Here is a 25,295-nt window from a genome sequence, read left to right as displayed (position 1 = left end):
GTGGAAGAAGGAAGTGGAAGGAGCTCCCCCACAGGTACTGGCTTTACCCCACTCCTGTCTGATGCCTCTTTCTTTCTGCAGGTCCATTCCTTCCCCTTCTGTTCTGCTGGTCTTCACCATACAATGGAATGCTGGGATCAGAACCCAGGTCTCCTGATTCCAAACCCCACACTCTCCTGGCCAACCCTACCTGTGGACAGACAGGTGTGATTTTTAGTTTCAAATGTTTTAGCAACTATTTGATTAGTCCAGATTCACACCACCCACATCAACATTTTGTGTTCTGGCTGGATTTATTTGCAGTTGGGAAGATGACTCTCCAGCTTTAATCTCTAGTTGACAACTGCTTTCTGAATTCCAGACATTTATTTCCAAACACCAACTGGACAAATGCAGCTGGTATTTCTGCAGGTACCTCAAGCAAATCATCCGTTCTCTCAGCTTGTCTTTCTACCAATAGGAAGTCACTTTTGGGCCAAATGCCCTAGTTGAGTGTTTTAAGTTGTCTCCACTTCTTTCTTTTCTCTTATTCTCAACATCACTAAATTCTATGGCATTCCCCACTCCCCAAATGTCCCATCCCCTTTTCTACTGCCTCAGTGTGTGTCTTGATTATCTCTGCTAGATTTTACAGCTGTGGTAACTGGTCTCTCTCTCTCTCTTTAGTTGGTAACACTTTATTTTGTAATTAAATTTATAAAATATATATTCGATGTGTTAAGAAGGGGAAACTTTGTTTTTAGTTTTATTTATTTATATTTAAAATTGAGGTATCATTAGCATATAATATTACTTTAGTTTTGGGTATACCACATAATGATTCAACGTTTGTATACATTGCGAAATGATCACCACAGTAAGTCTAGTTAACATTTGTCACCTTACATAGGCTAACTTCTTTGCCCTATTATCGCCCCTTTCCAGGCCAGCCTCTTAGTATCTATTTACCTATGGATAAAACACTCCTGATCATTCACTCTCTTGCTTGAAACCTCCATGGGCTCCTTGTTGGCTACAGGATGAAGTCTTTTTGCCTTTCAGTGTCTGGCCCCATTCTGTCTTCTCAATTTCGCTTTCTTTTTTTTTTCTCTCTGGCACTCTATGCTTCAGCTGCTCAGGATTCCCTGTTCTGCAGTAAAAGTAACTTTATGCCTCTTTCTTTGCAGATGCTATTTCTGCCTGGAATTCTCCATCTTTCCTCTCCTCATCCTCCTGTTATGTATACATTCTTCAAGACTCTGCTCAAATGTTGCTGGTGCTAGAAAGTCTTCCTAGATCCCCGCCCCTTCCCAATCTCCGTCTTCTTTTCATACCTTCTCACACTATACTGTAAGCATTTGGCCATGCATCTGTCAATGGTATGAGGGTAGGAATAATGTCTATTCATCTTTGTATTTCCAGTGACTAGCACAATGTTGGGCACCTGGGAAGTGCTAATGAATTATATATGTATAAAGTATTGAGTAATTATATTGTTTTTAAAACTTATTTTGATGTTTTGAATTTTGAGACAGAAAGTTGACATGATATACATTACTTTTGAGTTTTAAAAAATGCCATCATTAAATGTGTTTTAAAAACTAATTTAAAATGGTGTATAATTAGTATACAATAAGATGCACATGTCTTAAGTGTTTAGGTTAATACATTTGAAAATTTGTATATACCCACAAAACCGCCAACTCAAGCATGAAAGACATTTCTATCACCTCAAAAAGTCCCTTCGCTTTCTCAGACCCACTTTGGACTTCAATCATTATGGGACAGCTTCGCCTGTTCCAGAATTCCATCTAAATGGAATCATATGGTTAAAACTTTTCTGTATCTGCCCTTACCCCTCATATCATAATGTTTTTGAGATTGTTCTGTTTAGCAACAGTTCATTCCTTTCTATTGCTTGAAATATTCTGTTGTAGGAGTGTACCACAACTCACTTATCCATCCTCTGAGTATGTGTGAGTGATCTTGAAAATCTGAGAAGCATAAGCCATCCTGTAAACTTGGATGGTGGCATCAGTGAGAGTAGAACAGTCCATTTGGTTCTTACCATGGCCCCTCAAGGTCAGGTGTTAGGTATAGTAAATGGCACAAGACTGATAATTTGTTTTATTGCTTCTGTTCTCTTTACTGCCATTAGATCGATATTTGACACATTTATCTGCTCACATTCAGCCTGTGTATGGCATTTCTCTTGCTGATTTGGGGCTTCTTTGTTGCAATGGAACACAGATAACCCAACATCTTAGAATCACATTCTCAAGAATGGTCTGAGAAGGGCTCTTTCATGAGGTCTCTGTCTATGATGTTGATTTTGGCTTCTCTGAGGTTTTTTTTTTCCTTCATAGTTCTAGCGTCTTAGCCATGTTCCAGATGAATGGAATAGCTTCTGGACTGCACCCTCTGGCTCAGTTTGTTCTCCGAGCTCCATATCCCTCTCTGCTATGATCACAGGTGTCCTGTGCCTGCTCCCTGGCTTGCATCCCTATTGACCAGCTCAGCCTGCACATCTTCCAAGCACTGCTTATGATCCTCTTGCGTAGGATTCTCAACACTGACTCAANCTCTGTCTATGATGTTGATTTTGGCTTCTCTGAGGTTTTTTTTTTCCTTCATAGTTCTAGCTTCTTAGCCATGTTCCAGATGAATGGAATAGCTTCTGGACTGCACGCTCTGGCTCAGTTTGTTCTCTGAGCTCCATATCCCTCTCTGCTATGATCACAGGTGTCCTGTGCCTGCTCCCTGGCTTGCATCCCTATTGACCAGCTCAGCCTGCACATCTTCCAAGCACTGCTTATGATCCTCTTGCGTAGGATTCTCAACACTGACTCAATCTCCTACTTCAGTATTGAAACTTGTCTATGTCTCTGAGCCCATCTTTGTGACCCAGACCTGACCTCACCTTTGACCTCAATACTTATTATATCTCACACCCTCCCGGCATAGACACCTTTCAAAGGGAAACTACATAGGTGCCAGGTTGTGATCGCTGGGAACAACCAATTGTATCCTCATTCATCACAGCTGCCCACAACCCTTCTTAACACTGCAAAATATTTTTCCTCTGATTACTTTATTATTTCTAAATTTTATTTTTCAATTACAGGTTATATTTAATATTACTTTGTATTAGTTTCAGGTGTACAGCATAGTGGTTAGACAATCATATACTTTACAAAGTGTTCCCTAATATTTCCAGTATCCACCTGGCACACTGCAAAGTGTTGACTCTGTGCATGTGCACAAGTACTAAGTACTTGAACTCTCACAACAGAACTGTGAAACTAGTGATAGTGTCACTGTTTTAGGACTAATGTAGGGAATGAGTACGGAATAATTAAATAGCCAAAAAAAACCCCTCTCACCCCCAGAGACTATGCATTCCACAGTGGGTTTCCAGTTTCACAGAATTTAATAGGGTGACCAGCTGTCCCAGTTTGCCCAGGACTCTCCCAGTTTAACACTGCATCCTACATCCAGGGAGACCCCATGATTGTTGGCGAACCTGGATAGTAAGACTTAAAAACAATGTTGAAAACAACCTGTTTTAATCAGAAGAACCTCTTGCATTTAGTTTCCTTGATGAAGCAATGATATTGTAATCCCCAAGTGCATTTATCAACCTGAAAAAGATAAACTTTAGAGTATCACTTTTACAGAGTATTCCATTCTCTAGGATGAGCCAGCTGCGTGTCAGTTTTTTCCAATGCTTCAGGTATAGGCCTGATTGAGGATAAGCACACAGGGTTTACCTCCCTAATGCGTTCATGTCTGGAATTGAACACGTTGTCCAGTTACTGATGCTTCAGGCACTTTGTCTCCATAACAAACATAATTACACAATACTGTGCTATCAGAGGGAACATTTACTCCATCTATGAAGACTCAGGCAGTGCCGGCTTGCAGGAACTCTTTATTCTGAATTTTTTTCTAGAAAAAGGCAAAAAGAAAGACAAGGAATGCTCTCAACGCTTTTCACACAGGAGTGCGTGACCTGGACAACGGAGAATGTGACATCTTGACTCCATGACAGGAGAGATTTATAGTTCTTTGTCTCATATTTTTTCAACTTTGTCAGAAAGACATTGTAATGTCACTGAAATTTATGGTGTTATTTGTACAATAATTTCTCCACAGGTGATAGCTGAGATGCAGGGAGACCTTTCAAAAACATATTTGGAACAGTTGTGGTTAGGGCAAGATAGAGCAAAATCCAGACTTACATCCAGAGCATGGCTGAGGCTGGGCAAATCCATGAAAACTGGAATCACTTTCCAGGCACAAAGCAATCCATTTTCAAAAGAGTGGTGGAGACTAACATTTCAGAGGAGGGCAAGGTCAAATGAGCTGCAGAGCTTTGTGAGAGAAGGAGTTACCCAACCTGGGTGCCAAAGGAATGGGCAGTGAGGTATGTCCTGGACAGGTGCACATGCACGCATGTTTCTGACTCCAAAGGCCATGTGCTTTTCACTCTGCATGGCACCTCTCATTTTTTATACTTTCACCAGCAAAGTGTCAGGGCAAGCACTAACTACACATGTTTGTAATTGAACTAGTAAAATTCTTTATTTTTGTTAAGGGCACTAGAATCCTATGACCCTGGATTTGAATTCTAGCTCAGCCACATACCAGTTGTGTCTCTGGATGAGTCATGGAACCCTCATCTGTACGGTGGGGTAATGCCTTCTTGGTGTCTCTTCAGATTTGTTTGTGAGGATTAAAAATGAGAATGCACATGAAAGTGCTTTGATGACTGTAGATTTCTATGCAAATGAAGTAGCAAGTCGTTATGGACTGAATTCTGTTTCCTCCTGCCCCAATTACTATGTTGAAGCCCTAATCCCCAATGTGACTGAGTTCGGAGATAGGTCCTTTAAGTAGGTAAGTAAGGTTAGATGAAGTCGTAATGGTGAGCCCTCATGCAATAGGACTGGTGTTCTTAAAACAAGAGGAAGAGACCAGAGATCTCTCTCCCTCTGTGCACACACAAAGAGGTAAGGCCATGTGAGCATGGAATGGGAAGGCTGCCATCTGCAAGCCAGGAAGAGAGGCCTCACTAGAAACCAGTGCTGGCACCTTGATCTTGGACTTGGAGATGAATGTGCCTTGTTTAAGACATCCCAGTGCTGGCACCTTGATCTTGGACTTGCGGATGAATGTGTCTTGTTTAAGCCATCCAGCCTGTGGTATTTTATGGCAGCCCCAGAAAACTAGTGCAGAAGAAAACCAATATTTACGTAGCCACAGCAACCAGACAAGAAGAAGAAATAAAAGGTATCCAAATTGGAAAGAAAGAAGTAAAACTGTCTCTGTTTGTAGATCATGTGATATTGTACATAAGAATCCCAAAGATTCCACCATGAAACTACTAGGACTGATAAATGAATTCAATAAAGGAGCAGGATACAAAATTAATATCCAGAAATCAGTTGCATTTTTATATGCCAGTAACAAATAACAGAAAGGGGAATTGAAAAAAATGATCCCATTTACAATGGCTTCAAAAGGAATAAAATAACTAGGAATAAATCTAACCAAGGATATAAAAGACCTGTACTTGGAAAGTTATAAGACCCTGAAGAAAGAAATTGAAGAAGATATGTGCTTCCTCTCAAATGAAGAGGAAGCACATACTGTTTTCATAGATAGGAAGAATTAACATCCTTAAAATGTCCAGACTACCCAAAGCAGTCTATAAATTCAACACAATTCCTATCAAGATTCCAATGCTGTATTTCACAGAACTACACAAAATATTTCAAATATTTTTATGAAACCACAAAAGGCCCTGCATAGCAACAGCAACCCTGAGAAAGAAGAACAAAGTTGCAGGAATCACGCTACCTAATATCAAACTATATTACAATGCCACTGTAATCAAAACAGCCTGGTAGTGGCATAAAAACAAACACATACATCAATGGAACAGAATAGAGAGCTCAGAAATTAACCCCCACCTTTATAGTCAATTAATATTCAACAGAGGAAACAATTACATAAAATGGGCTAAAGATAATTTATTCAATAAATGATGTTGGGGAAATTGGACAGATATGTGTAGAAAAATGAAACCAGACCACCTTCTTACACCACATGCAAAAATAAATTCAGAATGTATTGAAGACTTTAATGTTAGACTGGAAACCATAAAATTCATAGAAAAAAAAACATAAGCAGCAATATTTTTATCAGATATACCTCCCCAGGCAAGAGAAACAATAGAAAAAAATAAACAAATGGGACCATATCAAACTAAAAAATTTTTGTACAGTAAAGGAAAACATCAGCAAAATAAAAAGTCAACTTATAGAATGGGAGAACATATTTGCTGATATATCTGATAAAGGGTTAATATCCAAAATTTATAAAGAACTTATAAAACTCAACACCAAGAAAACAATCTAATTTAAAAAAATGGCAAAAGGACATTTGCCCATTTGGGCAAAAATTAAAAAATTTAATTTTAAATTTAAATTTTTTTAAAATTAAAAATGCTCAAATGGGTGTAAGAATAGACACTTCTCCTAAGAGGACAAAACAGATTGGACATACAGGTGGCCAATATACATAGGAAAAGATGCTCAACACCACTAATCATAAGAGAAATGCAAACTCAATCTGCAATGAGATATCATCACACACCTGTCAGAATAGTTAGAATCAATAAATCAACAAACAACAAGTGCTGGTAGGGATGTGGGGAAAGAGGAACTCTTCTGCACTGTTTTTTTTTAAAACTTAACAGCTTTATTGAGATACAATTCACATACCATATGTGATGGTTAATTTCATGAGTCCGTTTGGCTGGGCTAAAGGCTGCCTAGATAGCTGGTAAAACATTATTTGTGGGTGTATTAGTGAGATTATTTCTGAAAGAGATTGGCATTTGATTCAGTAGACAGAGAAAAGAAAATCTGCCCTCAGTGTGGGTGGGTGGGCATCATCCAGTCCACTGAGGGCTGGACCAGAACATAAAGAGGAAGAAAGGTAGAATTTCCCTTCTCTTGAGCTGGAACGTCCAGATTAGGAGTTACACCATCAGCTCCCCTGATTCGCAGGCTTTCGCACTCAGACTGAGTTATACCACGTTTTCTCTTGGTTCTCCAGCTTGCAGATGGCAGAGTACACCATCTTTAGCTGCTTATGCTTTTGGTATCATATCTAAAACACCATCTAAACCAAGATCCTGAAACTTTACCTTTATTTTCTTCTCTTAAGAATGTTATGATTTTAGCTTTTACATTCAGATCTATGGTCCATTTTGAGTAAATTATTATGTATAGTGTGAGGCAGGGGTCCAACTTTGTTGTTTTGTATGTTGCACTGTTGATGGGAATGCAGACTGGTGCAGCCACTGCAGAAAGCAGTATGGAGTTACCTCAAAAAATTAAAAATGGATCTGCCTTTTGACTCAGCAATTCCACTTCTAGGAATATATACAAAAGAACCCAAAACACTAATTCAAAAGAACATAAGCACCCCTATGTTCATTGCAGCATTATTTACAATCACCAAGATATGGAAGTAGCCCAAGTGTCCATTAATAGATGGGTGGATAAAACAACCATGGGACATTTACACATTAGAATACTAGTGGGCTGTAAAAAAAAGAAAATTTTACCCTTTGGGACAGTATGGATGAACCTGGAAAACATTATGCTAAGTGAAATTAATCAGTTGAGAATGACAAATACCATGTTTTCATGAACATGTGGAATCTAATTAGCAAACTGAACTAACATGCAAAATAGAGACATACTCGTAGATAGAGGGCAGGATGACAGCTAAGTGGGGGCAGGGGTAGAAGGACTGAGCAAAAAGGAAAGAGGACTTGTGGACATGGACAGCAGTGTGGTGATTGCAGGGTGGAGGGAAGTAAAAGGGGACTAAAGGTTGATGAAAAATATATAAAAATTATTAAATAAAAAATAAAATTCACAAAATGCATTCTTGTACATAATCTTTTACTTTTTTTTGACACAGTAAAAATTTGATTCAATTAAATGTGTGAATTTCTTGCATCATGAAGAGTTGCAATAGTTTTGTCTTGTCCTCCTGCTGCTTTGCATTCTATAGAGTGGGTGGACAGTTGAGTAGAGCAGCTAAAAGTACAGAGGAACCGGTATTATTTGGAAGAAACACTTCTTACCCTAAAGCCCCACTCACCGATTTCCCTGCATGTTGTTAGAACTGCTGGGGCTGATATGATGGTTTTTTGTTGTTGTTGTTGTTGTTTGTAGCTGTGAAAAATGGTGTGCAATGCTGGTTTAAGATAAGAGCCTATCATTTTGTGAACAGAATTTTCAGAAATATGAATTTCCTCTCTGCCACACTGACTTCCTAGACTAGCAAATTATGGACACAATTGCTACACTCTGGTTCCAGATTGCTGTTCCGAATGGTTTCCATGAATTTATCTGTCTTCCTTCCCCTCCTCTTAGTTTCCTAGTAACTTCTTTCCTCACTCACTCCCACACCAACACCCTGCCTCTCCCTCTTAATTTTAGTAAGGATCATAGACAGCTGGAATTAAGGGGGACCATCTCATGTTACTTTAATTTGGAAGGGTCTTGGAAAGCTGGAAAGAAAGCATCATCTTTGTCCTGTAGGTGTTATATACCAGGTACTTTGGCTTATGTTGACACTGTTGGGGATACTGATTCACTGACGAAAAATGAGGCCTCTTCTTCTCTTTTCTCTTTATAAAACATGTTAATCTTGCCCAGGTGGGGTGAGTTCCCATCTTCCAATGTCTTTGAGCATTTACCTGTCACCTACCAAGGCGGGTAACAATCTTAAAGGTCTGGCTGGGAAAGATCAGGGCCAGTGTGGCTACAGACATTAAGGGTTTTCTGAGTTAGCATCAATGGGAAGATTATTTTCAGAGTAAGCACTACTACCTTTCCTTCTTTTTATTTATTGTGGTAAAATATACATACATAAAATTTACCATCTTAACCATTTTTAAGTGTGCAATTCAGTGGCGGTAATTGCACTCACATTGTTGTGAAACCATCACCACCTTCCATCTCCAGAACTTTTTAAAAAATATTTTATTTATTTATCTTTAGAGGGGAAGGGAAGGAAAGAGGGAGAGAAATATCAATGTATGGTTGCCTCTCGTGCACCCCCTGCTGGAAACTGGCCTGCAACCCAGGCATGTCCCCTGACTGGGAATTGAACCGCAATTGTGTGGTTCGCAGGCCCATGCTCAATCCACTGAGCTACACCAGCCAGGGCCCATCTCCAGAACTTTTGCATCTTCCCAAACTGAAACTCTGTCCCCATTGAATATTAACTCCCCTCCCCCCGCCCCCAGTCCCTGGCAGCCACTATTCTACTTTCTGTCTGTATGAATTTGACTCTTCTAGGTACGTTATGAAAGTGGGAAAAGGACAATATTTACCATTTTGTGTCTGGCTTATTTCACTTAGCATACTGTCCTCAAGGTTCCCTGGTGTTGTAGCCCGTGTCAGAATTTCCTTCTTTTTTCAGGATGAATAATATTCCATTGTATATACCCCACTTTTATTCACCCATCTGTGGATGGACATTTTGGTTATTGTGAATAATGCTGCTATGTATATTGATGTATACATATCCATTTGAGTCCCCGCTTTCAATTATTTTGGGCATATATCCCAAAGTGAAATTGCTGGATCCAATGGCAATTGTATGTTTAACTTTTCGAGAAACTGCCAAACTATTTTCCACAGTGGCCGCACCAACCATTTGATGTTCTTACCAGCAATGATAGGCATCTTTGTAATGGCTGTGGTAATGTACTGAGCACCTTCAGATGATTAATTAAAACTATAAATAAACAATAGGTACATATTCTAGAAAGTACCATGACACATGGGCCTTTGCTAAATAAAGCTGTATTTTCTTCATGTTTTCCCATCCAGTCAGGTAGGAAGTGCTAGTGCTTTGGGTTTGGGAGGTTTAACACATAGAGATGTCTGATCAAAGACAAACCAAACTCCTTGTGCTCTGTTGAAAGTGATCTTCTCTTCTAGTAAGTAACCTCCACAGGTACACTTAAAGCCATATGCTCAAGCATTTATATAGCCAGTCACAAAATCTGTTTCTTTATTTATTATACAGGAGTTTATGGGGCTTATTGGGAAAAATTCTTCCTTAGTTTAAGTTTTTTCTTTGCCCTTAAAATCAAATCAGTATATACTTTTTCTTTAACTTAAAGTTCTATAAGTTGTAGGCATCTGGAAGGTCCCATGTAGGAGATGCTCAGTAAGTGTTTTCTGGAACAGAACACATGATTTTCTGAGTAAGGTTTACAACCAGTTGTTTATCAGCTCTCTTCCCCCTGCCGCCCAGAATTCTTGAGGAGTGGTGGGAGGGAGAATTTATTTCCATGTGTCATTTTAGAGAGATGTGAAATGTGACTACTATAGTACCTGCCAGTGACAAGCAGAACAGTAGTCTCTTACATGACCCTCTGCTTTGCTCCATGTAAGTCTTCCCCACAGTGCTGGAACATTGTTTAAATGGCCAAGTAAGGGGCTGACTGTCCCATTGGACTAGAGACTCCTTAAGGACGGGTTAGCTGGAGGGTCACTGATCCTGCTGGCTAAGCCCCAGGAAGGCTCAGCCCCTCCGTGTGACGTATCTGTACCTGATAAGATAGCTAGAAAGTCAGTGGGAGAGTATTAAAGGCCCATGAAAAATCAACGCTAGCTAATCCTGGGCTTGCTGGGAGAAGAAACAGGGGTACCCCTTCTCCACCAGCTGCTGCTGTGTCTCAGACCCACTGCCACATCTGGGCATCAAACTTGTTCTCCAGAGTGCACACTGCCCAAGAGGATCTTAATCTTCAGGGGAGATTACCATCTGATATGGTTTCCCTGTCAAATGCCACATCAAAAACAATAATCACAATACAACATTGATCTCTTGCAAGTGCATATTCATCTTAAAGGGGCTCATAGTGGCCCAAGGTGGTTCCATGAGCAGAGTCCTTGGGTGAAGATGCATTCCTCAGTGACAAGAGCATGTGGTCTCACTCACCAGCCTTCTTTGTGGCTCCTGTGCGGCTGCTGGGGGCCAGCAGTGACCTGGAGTCTCTTGGCACACAGGCCTTGGGAGTGAACTTCTTGATCCCTCTGCAGATGGAACAGGAAATCTATGGGAGTGTAAGGAGGAGGTCCATGGTTTCCAATTAGCTTCTTTGGCGTTGAGTCTGTTTTTCTTTTTCATCCAGTCTGTTTATTTGAATATCTGTCCTTCCTTGTGGTGAGTTTCATTCTTCTGGTTAGTTGAATGGCGGTCCAGGCTCTTGGATAAAGAGCCTCCTGACACTGACAGTGCATCCTTTTGGGTGGCATCTCGAGCATCCTTTTGGGTGGCATCGAGAAGACACTTGGTTGAGCTGGGTGGGACCAAAACAGATTTAAAAAAACATTTTTTCTCACTTTTTCACACATATAATTTCCTATTTGATGACTTTCAGTATCCTTCTAGAATTTGGTTGTTAGCTACATGGAGGAAGCTTTGCTTTGGGGAAAGTTTTGTCTTTTTCCTTCCACACATTTTATACCTAAGTTTTCACTGCTTGTGGTCAAGAGGGAGGGTAACAACTCCTGGGGCTCTTTCCTTTTTACAATCTCTCCAAGCATTTGTTCTGTTGACTGGTGTTCCTTCCTCTATTTCCTCCCTTTTCACAAGGCAGCACATACACTGAGAGTGTACATATATGTGTTTGTGATTGGCTAAGAGCACTTGTTGGTATTTGAAATACTCTTTTGACCTTGATGTACTGGCTCGCTGGAATTTGATTGTGTAAGCTGAAGCAAAACAAACAAGCCATGTCTAAAATATATGTTCTCTATGATACTTAGCACATTGGGGTCTTTATATGTTAAATGCCACTAATGGTAGTGTAAATAAGAGATGACGTGAATCTCGGAGGTAGACATTATTTTCAATACATTGTGTAACACTTTCTGGCCTAGATCAGACTCACTTTTCTTTTTTGCACGGCAGTCCCTGAGACCTTACTCTGTACCGGGTTCCAGTAGCATAAGAAGAAGACAAATTCCTTGCCTCTAAGAAGCTTCAGGAAGGGACTGGGGACCAAACATTCATATGCAACATGATCCTTGCTACTGCAGAGGTTTAGACCTGGTGCAGGGCGACTGCTTCTCTCTCTTTCGTGGAAGAAAGGAGAGCTTTTGGGGAGTGGGGTGAGTGAAGGTTGAGCTAAATCTAGACCAGGATTTCTCATCCTTGGAACTGTTGACCTTTTGAACCAGATCATTCTTTGTTGTGGGGGCTGTCCTGTGTATTGTAGATGTGGAGCAGAGTCTGGCTTCTACCCACTAGATGATGGGGATAGTAACCTTCTCTGTCCAGGCTACAGTAACCACAAATGTACCCAAACGTAGCTAAATGTCCCTTGGGGGACAAAACTGTCCCTGGTAGAGAATCCCTGAGTAACTAGGGAACTCAGAGAGGAAAAAGGCTTTCGTCCACAGGCATGGAGAGGCGAGAGAGCTGGCCCATTCAGGCACTGTCTAGTGGTTCAAAGTGGGTGGAACTCAGGTTGCTTAGAGGCCTGAAAGGTAAATTGGTCTGGGCTTGGAAAGTCTCCCATGCACAGTACAAACTCACCACTTAGGTGCAGGGGCAGCAACAGGGACAGCACTGCACAATCAACTCAGGGTGTTAGTCGGTGGCCTACCAATGGGTGTCATTAATACTGTGCTCCATTTGGCTGCTCCTAGTGTAACTAATTAGTCTTGCTAAGTACACGCTAAGCGTTACAAATCATTACTGTGAAATGCTTTCCACTAAAGTTTGGGGCCTTGGGGCAAAGCCCAGGTCTCAGGCCCTGCACTCACCAGGAACCAGTGAGGAAGGTTCAGCAGAAGATCCCATCATAGTAAGACAACCTGCCAAGGAACATCACACGGCTCCAAGACTTGAGTCTGGGAGACCAGAAGGCAACAGACATAATGAGGACCTTAAATGAAGACCCAAAGCACATAGGGTAGAGAGGAGAGCTGGCTTATGAGTCCATTCAAAGGTATAATTGGCCAGACAGGGGTCTGGGGAGGGGAAGGAGCAGCCCTGATTAGCATGGGTTGACAGGCTTGGACATCCTCCTTTGGTAGGTGCACAGAGATGGGAGTTCGAGAGAAGAGCCAAAACAAGTATGTGGGGAGGACAAAGATGACAAGTCAGAGGTGGGGCAGCAGGGAAATTACCTTACAGACTACTGGAATCTGGAGCCAGGGAGAGACAGGTTAGTAAACCAGGACCAGTGGAATAAGGAAACTGAGGCAGAGAGTTAAGCAAACAGCTTTCAGCCATCCAGTAAGTCCTACCTTCCCTAAACCAAGGACACTTAAGAGGAAATGGTTTGCACTTCTCCCCAATCAAGGATAAATGGCTTAGATCATCCTACTCTGGGAGACAGATAGAAGAAATCCAATTAGTGCCATTTGTCAACCACACTCTAGGGCAGATGAAGTTAAGGAATAAATCTCATTTTGGCATATCACCTTAAGCTGATGAATATTCTATTGAGATCGTCCCAAGACCTCTCCTAAGCCCCAGGCTTTAAAGGCTTTTAGGGCAAAGGACGCAGCAAGCTCTCCCTCCCCGGAGTCCACCCACACTTTCCCCTTTCCCCTCTTCTTCCCTCAGAGGCATGCATCCCATAAATCCTAAGGGACCCCATGAGGCTTGCAACCAGGGGAGCAATGGGCAGCAGCATCTCATCCTGAGATAAGGATGAGATGCTGCCCCCAAGGTCCCCTTTTCTCTGACTTCTCAGTGAGCTAAGGCAGCCCAGCCCAGGCTCATTTCCCCACCTAGTCCCTCTCCTGTTGATTCCATCCTAGGCCCTTCCTTTTATTCACTGTCCCCAGCTTTAATAAATATCATCTAAAACTCACCTGGACTCATATTGTAAAATCTCTCTTGCATGAAATCAAGAACCCACACACTATGGGCCAGTTCCAGGTAGACTTGATCAGGGCCAGGTGCCTTTTGCAGTAAAAAGAGGACCAGGTTGAAGATAGAGATTTGTGGGTCATAGTATTGAGGTAGCAGTTAAAGCTGTGGGTGAGAATGCCCCGGGAGAGTGTGTAGAAGGAGAAAGGGTGCAGAGGGTAGGAGGAGGTCCTGAGGAACAATAGCAATTTCCATTCCTATCAGATCCACTCCAGTCCCTGCTCCCAGGATCCCTTTCCAAACCCACAGCCCACTGTGTTTGTCTCCGCATTATGCCATCCATTTAAATCTTGAACCACTCATATGTCATCTAAAATAATCATGATTCTGGAGAAATTTTGGCTTCAACAGCTCTATTTCTGTCAGTATTTTCTGTATTTTGCTCCTGTCTTCTCAAATGCACTGGGGCTTCATTTTTGTGTCCTTTCCCCCTCAGTCTAAGTCAGTTAACCCTTGTACAGTACCCCCATGAGGGCTCTGGGAGCCTTAGTTGAAGATTCTGGGTCCAGTTAAATATTTTGACTAGAGGACAAAGTTCAGGCCTCCTGAAAAACCCCAACCCCATGTCTTTCCTCCAGCAGCTGGGGCTCAGGACTGATTCACTGAACTACCATTTCTTGGGTCTCTTGATGGATTCCAAACCCTGATTCCATGAGCAGCCTGAAAGGAGAACTTCCTTGGCCTTATCTCTGAACACACCCCTGGGAAGACTGGTGGTTTATTTTACTAAATATAATAAATGGGTGAACGTTTCCTTCTTTTTTTTTCAGTTTGAATAAATTAGATTAAAAAATGTAAGCTGGATGTTAAGCAGCATGTTGAAAAATAAAGTGCTGAAATCATTGTTTCTTTTGAAAAAAATATTGAAATTCTGTTATTCCTGTTGTAATTGGTGATCAGCACCAGAAAGACCGGTGAGAGGCCTTCATTAGGGAGGCTGCTGGAAGGACGGTGCAGAGTCCAGGTGTTCTCTCTCGCTGGGTTATTTTTCAGGAGGGCCACAGCTTGTCACCATGGATGTTTTCACCAGCCTGCCTCTGAACTTTAACCTACTGTTACAACTGGGGTCATTCGCAGGAAGAACAGGCTCTGGTCCTGGTACAGCTAACCCAGACTGCTGGCCTGCTGTCAACCGCGTGCTCCGACCTGCACAGCGGGAACAGGATGCCTGAGGCCCATTGGATTGTTGTGGTGAATTAAAACAGGCTGTGATGATAGCGGGAAGCAGCGACTCCCTGGAGAAGCAAATGTGGTCCAGGGGGAGTGAGGCTTCTCTACTCCAGGCCCCCTCCTCTTCGGAGGGAAAAGTCGCCTTGTCTGGGCAGAAGTGGGTCTGGCAGTCACACCATATGTACCATCCGCCTGCGTGCTCCGAGTTAGCACTTTCTTCAATTTCTGCCTCAAGTGCTGAGTCCTGGCTGATTTCACTTCTTGCCCAAGTAGCCGGTTTAATAATGGTGTGAATCAGAAGCAGTGATTAGCCAGCACCCACAAGCACGTAGCACCCAGACATGTTTCAGCGGAACAGAAGCTGTGGGAGCTCCAGCCTCCCGAAAGTCAGAACTTTGTTTCAGGACTGTGGCCAAGGGCTGCATTTACTACTGCTGGTGCATCTGGTCCCCCTCCTCCCTCCAGCTGCCTTTCCACCTCCCCACCAATAGCTCAGGGGTGGAGAGTGACTTTCCTGGCACTTACTGAGGTTTCAGATCTTCCTGGGTATCAGAGCTGAGAGGATGAATATACCTGGTCCAGTGAACCTGAGTCTGTCTCAGCATCTCTGTGATATTTTTAGGTTTAAAGACATCAGGAGCAGCACTGGGGCCTAAGCACTTCCATTCAGAAGAATGTTATTGAAAATCTGTGGGTCCAATGCTGTCACCTGTTATTTCCATGTGTGTGTCAAGTTTAGAGTGGTCAGTTTTCACAACCTCACAACTTTTTAATTTTATTTATTTTTTTGAAGGCACATGGAGTAAAAAGCAAGGTGCGTCAAGTCCTGTTTATCTTTCTACAGAGGTTTGCTAACAGCTTGGGGTAGGTAAAAGCCTCAGGCGCCTCTGCCTTCAGGGCAGGCCTGAATTTGGACGGAGGGAGAGGGTAAAGCAGAGGGGGAGGGAGACCGTGGGGGGTGGTTGGAGGGGCTCAGACATTTCATAGGTAGCCTTTAACCCTTTCTTGCTTTTGTCAGTGACTTTTTTATAACTCTTCATTCCATTGCACTCCAGCCTCCCTTTGCATGTTAGCTGGCATGATTGATGAAAAATGGGTAAAGACTTCGGAGATGTAGAAGGCAGAGGGAGGAACCAGTCAGAGGAAGCTTTTGCTAAATTCTCCTTCCACTGCTAACTCACCTCCACGCTTCCTTCTTTGAGGGAGACACTGAAAACCAGCCACTTCTCCCTTCTCACTGGATGGAGGGCTACCTTCCGCTTAGCCTGGGTTGCTCCTTGCTAGGTGCCGCTTCCTGGGAGCTGTGGAAACACATGGCAGTCAGAGAGGCAGTGAGTCAGCATCACACCTTTCTAAGAGGCCCTGGGAACCCAGCAAGGGTGTTCATCACCTCAGGTTAATATTAACTGTCCTGGCAGGCCCAAGGCAAATCCAGGAAGAGAGGTGCGGCATCCTCTGGGTGGCTGGCTGGGTGGCAGAGACAGGAGCCAAGAGTCCTCTTTACCTAAATGCTTCAAATCACCCAGGTTTTTTCCCTCCTGAAAATTCATGATCTCTTTCCCTTATAATGCCCAGGTTTTTAGGTGAAATACTACAACTGGCTTGCCCCATGTCAGGGAGGGTCCCAAGGGTTATAGTACGATCATGAGTTTTTAGAGGTTAAGAATGACTTTGGCCCTGGCTGGTGTGGTTCAGTGGATTGAGTGCCAGTCTGTGAAATGAAGTGTTGCTGGGTTGGTTCCCGGTCAGGGCACATGCCTGGGCTGCAGGTTTGGTCCTTGGTTAGGGCACATACGAGAGATGATCAATTAATGTTTCTCTCCCTCTCTTCCTCTCTCCCTTCCCCTGTCTTTCTAAAAGTAAATAAATAAACACTTAAAAAAAAAAGAATGACTTTGGTGTCAGACCCTGGTTGGAGGTCAATGTCTACTGTCTGTAAGTCTTGGAAAGGTTATTCTCTAAGCCTTTGCTTCCTTATCTGAGGAAAACAGACATCATCTTCTGTGCAGTGAGCGCTGCTTGGAATAGGTGGCAGCTATTATTTTTCTTCTCAGGCACAGCTGTTTCCTGGAAAGGGGCCACAAAGAGTTGGTTCACCTGCAGGGTGGTCTGTGGTGATCCTGAATTCACTCGGGGCCTGAGAAGTCTTGATTATGGAAGGACATCAGGCCTCTGACATTTGGATAGGTGAATTCAGACGGATTGTAAGCATTCTAGCCTTGGGGATTTGGGCAAAAGGGTCATTAAGTTGGCCTTGTCACGTCTTCTGTCCTTGGAGCCTTATCATCATCGGCTGATAGATAAACCAGTCTTGGCCAGATGACTCACTGAGGCAGTTTAACTCCTTCTGGGATTGTTCATGACCGGCTCCCTGGGGAAATTGCGGAAAACAAGCAAAAAAGGGAAGATTTAAAAAAAAATTCAGCATCATTATTGACCTGTCCTAAGCCACAGAAGAGGCAGGGTGCTAAGTGAGACAGACAAGTCCCCAGCTTCCATTCCAGCAAAGAAGAACAAGAAGTAAATAAAGCACTGAACTAAATAAACAAGAGGACTCAGCGAGCAGCAAGTACTGTGAAGATAAAGAACTTGGCAGCGGTTCTCAAACTTATACTGGGCTCCCCTAGAGGGTCACTTAAAACACAGCATTTCTAGTTCATTGTGTCTTGGGAGGGACCAGAATTATCTTTCTAACAAATCCTCAGATGGTGGACCATACTTTGAGAACCAGTGATAAGGGGAGCAAGGATCGGGGGTGAGGGCTAATTTAGAAAGCCGAGCTCAGGAAGATTAGGTCAAGGGCTGAGCACGGCATTCCTTTTAGTTGGGTGGAGGTAGAGGGGAGGGGGATGTATGTTATCTGCAGTTCTTCTGTGGAAAGAACTGCTGCAAAGAAAAGGAAAACAGAGTCTCCCTCCTCCCTCACTCTATTTTGTTCCTTTTCAGATTTCAGCTTTGCATTTGGAATCTCAGTGCTCTGGGAAGCTGGTCATTTAGTTGGTACTAAGGCAAGATGCTATGTTGTGGCTTAGAGTATTCTCATCTATTTATTAGTTCTCATGAAGCAGAAGTTTAAAGATCAGATCTGAGTCTAAAAATTTCAGAAATAACAGATACCAAAGAGAAGGATGTTCCTATGCTAGTTGTAACCAGCTCCAGGACTCACTGGGTCCCTTCTCAATAGTTCATTCATTGGGTGGCGTTTTCACTTTTTTTTTAATGGAAAACCTATTTGTATGTGAAATAAAGATACAGAGTCATCATGGATTAATAGATTATAATATATCTGAGGGCAGAAGACAAAGCTTTATCTTTTTATCCTGTGCCTAGTAACAGGCCTGTCCTTCATGGTAAGCCACTAATGTTTGTTGATTTCAAATATCTACTCAATCATTTATTTACACCTGGGCACTATGCTAGATACTGGAGATACAACAGCGAAAGAGGTAGACCCAGACCCTGTCCTCATGGAATTTATGGTTTAAACAGGGAGTAAAAGTTAACAGGTAACATATAAATGAGGGAGGTCAGGAGGGCTTCGTGGAAGAAGTGACATATAGCATGAGAGCAGAGAGAAGTGGACAAGGCATGGTGCAGAGGAGGGAACAAGCAGAGAGTTTCCTGGAGAGACACATGGCATATGCAAAGCCCAGAGGTGAGAGAGATCATGGCCCATCCCCCAATGACTGGAGCCAAGAACTGAAAATTATTCTGAAGGGTCTCATAGGGCTGCGTGAGCAGGCAATGTCAAGGCACGTTGAGAAAAAGTCTTGGGGACTTCACTGGTTTGTTGCTGTTTACACTAAGTGTAAAGGTTTGACTTATGCCCAGAGTGGGAATTAACCTAGTATGCAGTTTGGGAAAACTTGCTGTAGTGATGATTGGATTGCTTTGAGCTGGCTCTGCTTGCAGGTTCTGGTTCCCAGATTTTTACTTCCTCCCACCTGTTGAGTGAGGAGGTCTGGGCGAACCAGTCTGGATGGAGGAAGAGGCTTGCTGAACTCTTCACCATCAAAGAGCACTCTTGGAACAAGTGACAACTCTATTACAGTGAGGCTTGGGGGGAGATCAGGTCCAAAGTGGTTGTTGAAATGCTAAAATTATTATTTTTAGTGTTAATGGATTTGGCCTCAGAGAAGTGCAGATAGTTTCCTGTGAACTCTGCCTGGCTTGTGGGTCCTGACTAATGACTCTGTGACCTAGGGTAAGTCACTAAGCCTTTTGGCATCCTACTTTTCTATAGTTATAAAATGGGAATAATCTCTGCCTCTGTCAATGTCCTGGGAAATTGTCGGTGGAAATGAGATGGAGTTTGTGAAAACACTGGGCTCCTGAAGGGAAACTCAAACATCCAGGGTATTGATTTGTTAAAGGCATGCGTTTGGTGTCGCAATGGCCAGTACTTCCTAGTGTGTGTGCTTAATGGTTAACTATTCAGCCTAGAATCTGTATCTAGGTTATTTTATAAAAATGCGTTCTATCTCTGTGTGTATGTGTGTATATATGCACACACACATATATACATATATAAAATATGTATTTATTACAAATATATGTGTATATATGTGTATATATGGATTGACCCATATGTATATATATGAGTTAATAAAACATCCCAAATATTTAAAAGTGGGCCGAACTGAACTTTTTCTTTTTCAGGTAATTTTTAAAGATTTTATTTACTTATTTTTAGAGAGAGGGGAAGGGAGGGAGAAAGAGAGAGAGAGAAAATTGATGTGAGGGAGAAACATGAATTGGTCGCCTCTTGTATGCACCATGACCAGGGACTGAACCTGCAACCCAGGCATGTGCCCTGACCGGTAATCCAACCAGCAAACTTCTGCTTTCTCGGGTGATGCCCAACCAGATGAGCCACACTGGTTAGGGCTTCAGTTAATTTTTAATGTGCTTGGAAAAGTTATAATTCTTAGCTAAAAATTTGTGCTCTGTGTGAGAAGTATCTATTATCTCTAAAACTCTTTGCATCCCTTACCTTCCTTTTTTAAAATGCTTTCTTCATAGGCAGCACCCCTTTGAAGCACTTGGGCCTTGTTTAAATTTGAAGATCAAATAACACCCTCTATCCTCATGGACTTGTCTTCCTCCTGGCCAGTCTTCCTCCTGCTAGTACTGGCCTGGATTTTCTTCCCTCGCTTTGGCTTTTGACCCTATGAGATAATGAAAAGCAGAGTGAAGTTACCTGTAGGCAAAACGTGTAGAATTTTGTAATTGTTCAAGATGCTCAGTTTTTCACGCTGACTCACACAATTGTTTTGCAGACAGAAGATAAGTTCTCAACTTTGAGGGAAAGAGAGAGCATTTTCATGGGTGTCTCTTTTTGCCTGCCTGATTTCCTTCTGATTTTGCTTTACTGTTTTGAAGAATGGCATGAAAGGTGGAAAAGTGAACTTCCACCTTGAAATGTGAGCTATGTGTGTGCTTGATGCAAAAAAATATGAAAGCTACTAATTCTAAGTCGCTTGTTTTCATTTGTGGCTGAGAAGGTAGTTAAGTTCAACTTCTTTTTAAACCCTAAGTCCAATGTGCAGATTCCTAAAACAAAAAAAGAAAAACAAAACAAAAACACAACTAAGTATCTGTAACCAAACTTTGGATGAAGCATATCTAGCCAACTTCTGTTCTTCTGGTTGGTGTCAACAATGTGTTATTAGAAGCAGAGTTTTAAATCTCTGTATTAGTTTCAAATTCAAACCTGGTGTCAAATGGAAGAACATTGGAGGTTCAACATGATGTGGTTTATTTCAGACTATAGTAGGCTCACCTTGGAGTAGCATTTCTGATCTGGACCTATCAGTTTTTAAAGGCCACATGCCCAGACTAGCTAGCTGATCTTTTTGATGCTAGTCCTGCTTCCTTAGGTCATCTTTCAAACCACTACTATGGCTATATTAGAAAACAGGCAAACAGCAACAATAACAAAAACAAACAGCTGTTGTGTTTCTCTCCCATTTAATTTCCTTCAGTGGCTCCCCATGAACTATTTAATCCCTTCCAGGCTTCTTTGCATGCAGTCAACTCCCACCTTTCTTTCCCAACATCTAGTGTTCTGGCTATGGTGTACCTTTCACACACATGCCAAGAACCCCCCACCTGCCTTCCCACCTATCCTTTACCACTCAGTCCTAACAGGCTTTGCTCTCTGGAGCTCTCTATATCTTCCAAACAGGATACCTCTCCTCTGGGCTTGTGTAGCAGCATGCCTGCATGGTCACATTACCACCTGACTTGCCACCTGCCTTGCAATTCTTTGTTGACACCTCCATGTGCCCTACTAGACGGGGAGGTTTGAAGGTGAAGATGTGTCTGACTCAACCAGCAGATAGTCTAGTTCAGAGCTGGTGATCAATAATTTTATGTTAAGTTAATGATCAGTGGTTGGGATGGGTGAGGAGTTGTGGAAGTAAGGATTCATTAATGCCTTAAAAATGTCTCAGTAGAGCCCTGACTGGTGTAGCTCAGTGGATTGAGCACAGGCCTGCGAACCAGAGGATCGCAGTTCGGTTCCCAGTCAGGGCACATGCCTGGGTTGCAGGCCGGTTCCCTGCAGGCCAACTCCCAGCAGGGGACACACCAAAGGCAACCATACATCGATGTTTCTCTCCCCCTCTCCTTTCCCCTCTAAAGATAAATAAATAAAATCTTAAAAAAAAATGTCTCAGTAGAATGGGAACCTCAGGTAAGATTGCTGAAATTATAAGAATAGTATTTATTCAGATTGGCTGGTGCCTGGCCTGGTGGGTCCCCTAACCTAAGTCTTTGAAAGAAAACTTTGCTGTCAAAGATGAATGATTGTGGATGGAGATCAGGGAGGCTGGGTAGGGGGTAACAAAGAAAGAGAATTTGAAGCATGGAGAAAAAGGGGTGCTGAAGATGTGGAGACACTTTGGAAAATATCGTGAGAATAAGTGGAATTTCAACATGGAGCTGTCTGATTTTTGTGATTTTTAAAAATTGCATGCATTACCAGAACTAGAAGAGACTTTTCAAAAAGCAAATTTATCCTAAAGGTAGCTCAGAGTGATCGTTGACTTGGCTATTTAGGGTCTTTTGTGGTTTCATATAAATTTTAGGATTTTTTTCTATTTCTTTGAAAAAATGACACTAGGCTAGAAGACTATAGTCTAAATTTGTTCCCCCCTTTTTTCCCCTAGCTTTCCATTAGATTATTAGTGAATTGAAGTCAGGGACCATGTTCATTTTTTTCCAGTTATTTTCTAATTACTTTAATTGAAAGAGTGATGATGTTTGTTGTAAAAATAATGTACAAGTACACAAAATAAAGATGAAAGTTTCTCTTTGTAGGACTGTGATAGTCCACATATGTTTGTGTGAATTAGAAAAGGCACTCCTGCCTCTGCAGGAGAAAATCATATAACAATAAATATGCAAATCTACCATAAACCTATAAAATTGTCCTGTGCACAATTCACATAACCACACATGGCTGCCCAGCCCCTGCATGTCTCCCTTAACCCGCTCCCCTCCTAAAGGGGACCAGATCTTTATCTATCCATGTATTTACCTACATCTATTTGTATATATGCATATATAAATCATTTACACACAGACACACATACTCAAGAATGAAGAGGAAGTTTGTAGAAATGGGACCATATTTTACATATTATTTGGTCATACTTGCTTTTTATCCCTTGATAATATATCTTGGATGTAATTTCTTATCAGTTTATGCAACTGTACCTCATTCTTTCTAGTGGTTGCAGGTATTCTTTAGCATGGCTGTACTGTGTTTAACTATGCTTCTGCAGAAACACTTTGTGTTCGGTATCATTTTATTATACACAATGATGTAACATACACAAATATTTCAAAGTATGGGTTCATAGAGCCAGGGCAAAGGATTTATGAACTTTCACATTTTGTCCTCCAAAATTTACACTGAGTTATACTTGTGTTTCTTCATACCCCTGCCAACAGTTATTATTAATACTTTACATTTTTACCTGTTTGATGGAGGAAACATGGCATCTCATTTTAATTTTTCTGATTACTAAGTGGGGTTGAGTATCTTTTCTTGTATTTATGGACTATTTGACTTACTGAACCTTTACTACATATTGCACTGTAATCATTTATTACCTTATTTTGTTTTGAACATACATTCGATTCCTGTTAACTGTATTGGAAATAAATGACGAAGGATGAGTGAGAGAACGCAGTCAATTAGAAAGATCACAGCAGTTTGAAGTAAAAGGGGTCATGAACATCACATGGTCCAAATGCCTTCTTTTACAGATGAGGAAATTAGTATTTCAAGGGGCAAAAATGTCCAATAGCTGGTTCATGGCAGGTCCGAAAATTGGTTCTACTTCAGGTTTCTTTTCCCTTGTCATTCTTTTGTGAAACAGCATTTATGAAGAATATCATTGGTTATTCTTTTCTGGGTACTGTGTCTTTCAAGGAAATCTTTCACTTATCAGAAAGCAAATGCAGTTCTGTCTGTTGCAGGGGAGAATGAGTTGTGTTGGTCACAGGGAAATGGCTCTGAAGAGCTCAGTTACCAGGCAAAGCTAAGCAGTTTCTTAGATATATCAAATGGTGAAATAAGTTGGTTTGGTGGGAAAAGGGGTATCAGTAGAAATCATTTGAGTCAGGAACATCTTTCCTACTATACTTTAAAAAGTACTCCACATGATCTAGGGGCATGTTTTTGGATGTGCAATGGATTTGATTTTCAGAATACACAGAGTGTGGGCCTTCTTTTAAGGAAAGAAGAAACATGAAGGATCTGGTGGGACAGTCTTCAAGTAAAGTCCAAGACAAAAGCTGGACTTCCAGTCCAGGACCTGAGCATGAAGATGAAGACAGAGAACTTCCTCAGAGTGGAGAAGAGAAGACAGGGGTGTTAAAGGCAGAGAGAATGATGGCACAGTATACAACGTAAATGTTGCATACTGTGCACATGATTGGAATTTGAGGTGGACGTGTTTCCTGGGTTCCCACGTAAAATTACAAAGAAAGGAGACAGGATGGGCAAGACCAGGAACGTTCCCAGTCTGTTGGCCTACTGACCAGGGTAGCCTAGGGTTGCTCTTCCTGCACACATTGGGCAAGAATTTGGGAAAATCAAAGAAAGTTTTTTATTTAAATGCTTGTCTGTACCACTGGGACTGGAGGCCTCTCTGAATTCTCAGCAGATTCCAGATCTACTATCTCTTTCCCTAAATCATTGGCCACCAGAATGGTTCCGGAGTCTTATTATCATTCAATATCCTCTCAGCATTTACATTTTCTTGATTATAAGATGGTGATAATTACTGTTAATTATAAGACAGTTTACTTGTTTCAATCAGCATCCACATTATATAGTGGGGTTGATTGACATGTTTTTCTGATCTATAGATGACCATTTTTTTTGTTACAAATTTTAGAATTTTTGGTTGTTTTTGAAGAAACTAGGTCATTTTTCTTGTGGAATTTCCCACAGCTTTAATTTTGCTGATTACACCTACAGAGTGTTGCTTATCATGATGCTTTGTCACCTGGATTTCTGAACCTCTGATTGGTGGTGAGATTGACCACATCGAGTTTGATTTGTTGGGGCACACAACCCCCTGGGAAGTGATCTTGTCATCTGTCCAACCTCAGCCACACCAGTCCTTCTCGCTCGTTTTGTTTCTGCCCCTCTGGCCTTGAACATCCTAGGCTAGTTCCCTCCACAGTGCTGTTGCACTACTGTCCCACCTGTTTCTACTTCCTTCAAGTCTTGGCTCAAATATTCCCTCCTTGATGAGGCCTGCCATGGCCACCTACTGAATACATATATCCTCAGTCCAGCCCTCCTGGTTGTAGAAAAGTGCCTGACACATGGTAGTGGTCCATACATACATCTTGGATGAATAAAAAAAGGGGACACCTCTCCTTCCAATTCTTACTCTACCTGCGATGACAATAGCAGTAATAGCAAACATTTACAAAATACCCACTCTGTGCCATGTATACTATGTGCTCAATGCTTAGCTTATTTCATTGCCACAGTAACATAGGATCAATCCTATCATTATCATTCCCCTTCTACACACCAGTGTAGTGAGCACAGAGATGCACAGACAGGCCCTCCTGAAAGGAAAGCCTGTACTTCCTAGCAGCGGGAAGACTACTGTCAGCAG

This window comes from Sturnira hondurensis, unplaced genomic scaffold (genome assembly GCF_014824575.4).
Source record: "Sturnira hondurensis isolate 20B ecotype Veracruz unplaced genomic scaffold, ASM1482457v3 Scaffold0004271, whole genome shotgun sequence".
Lineage (NCBI taxonomy): Eukaryota > Metazoa > Chordata > Mammalia > Chiroptera > Phyllostomidae > Sturnira > Sturnira hondurensis.
This window is presented reverse-complemented; position numbering follows the sequence as displayed.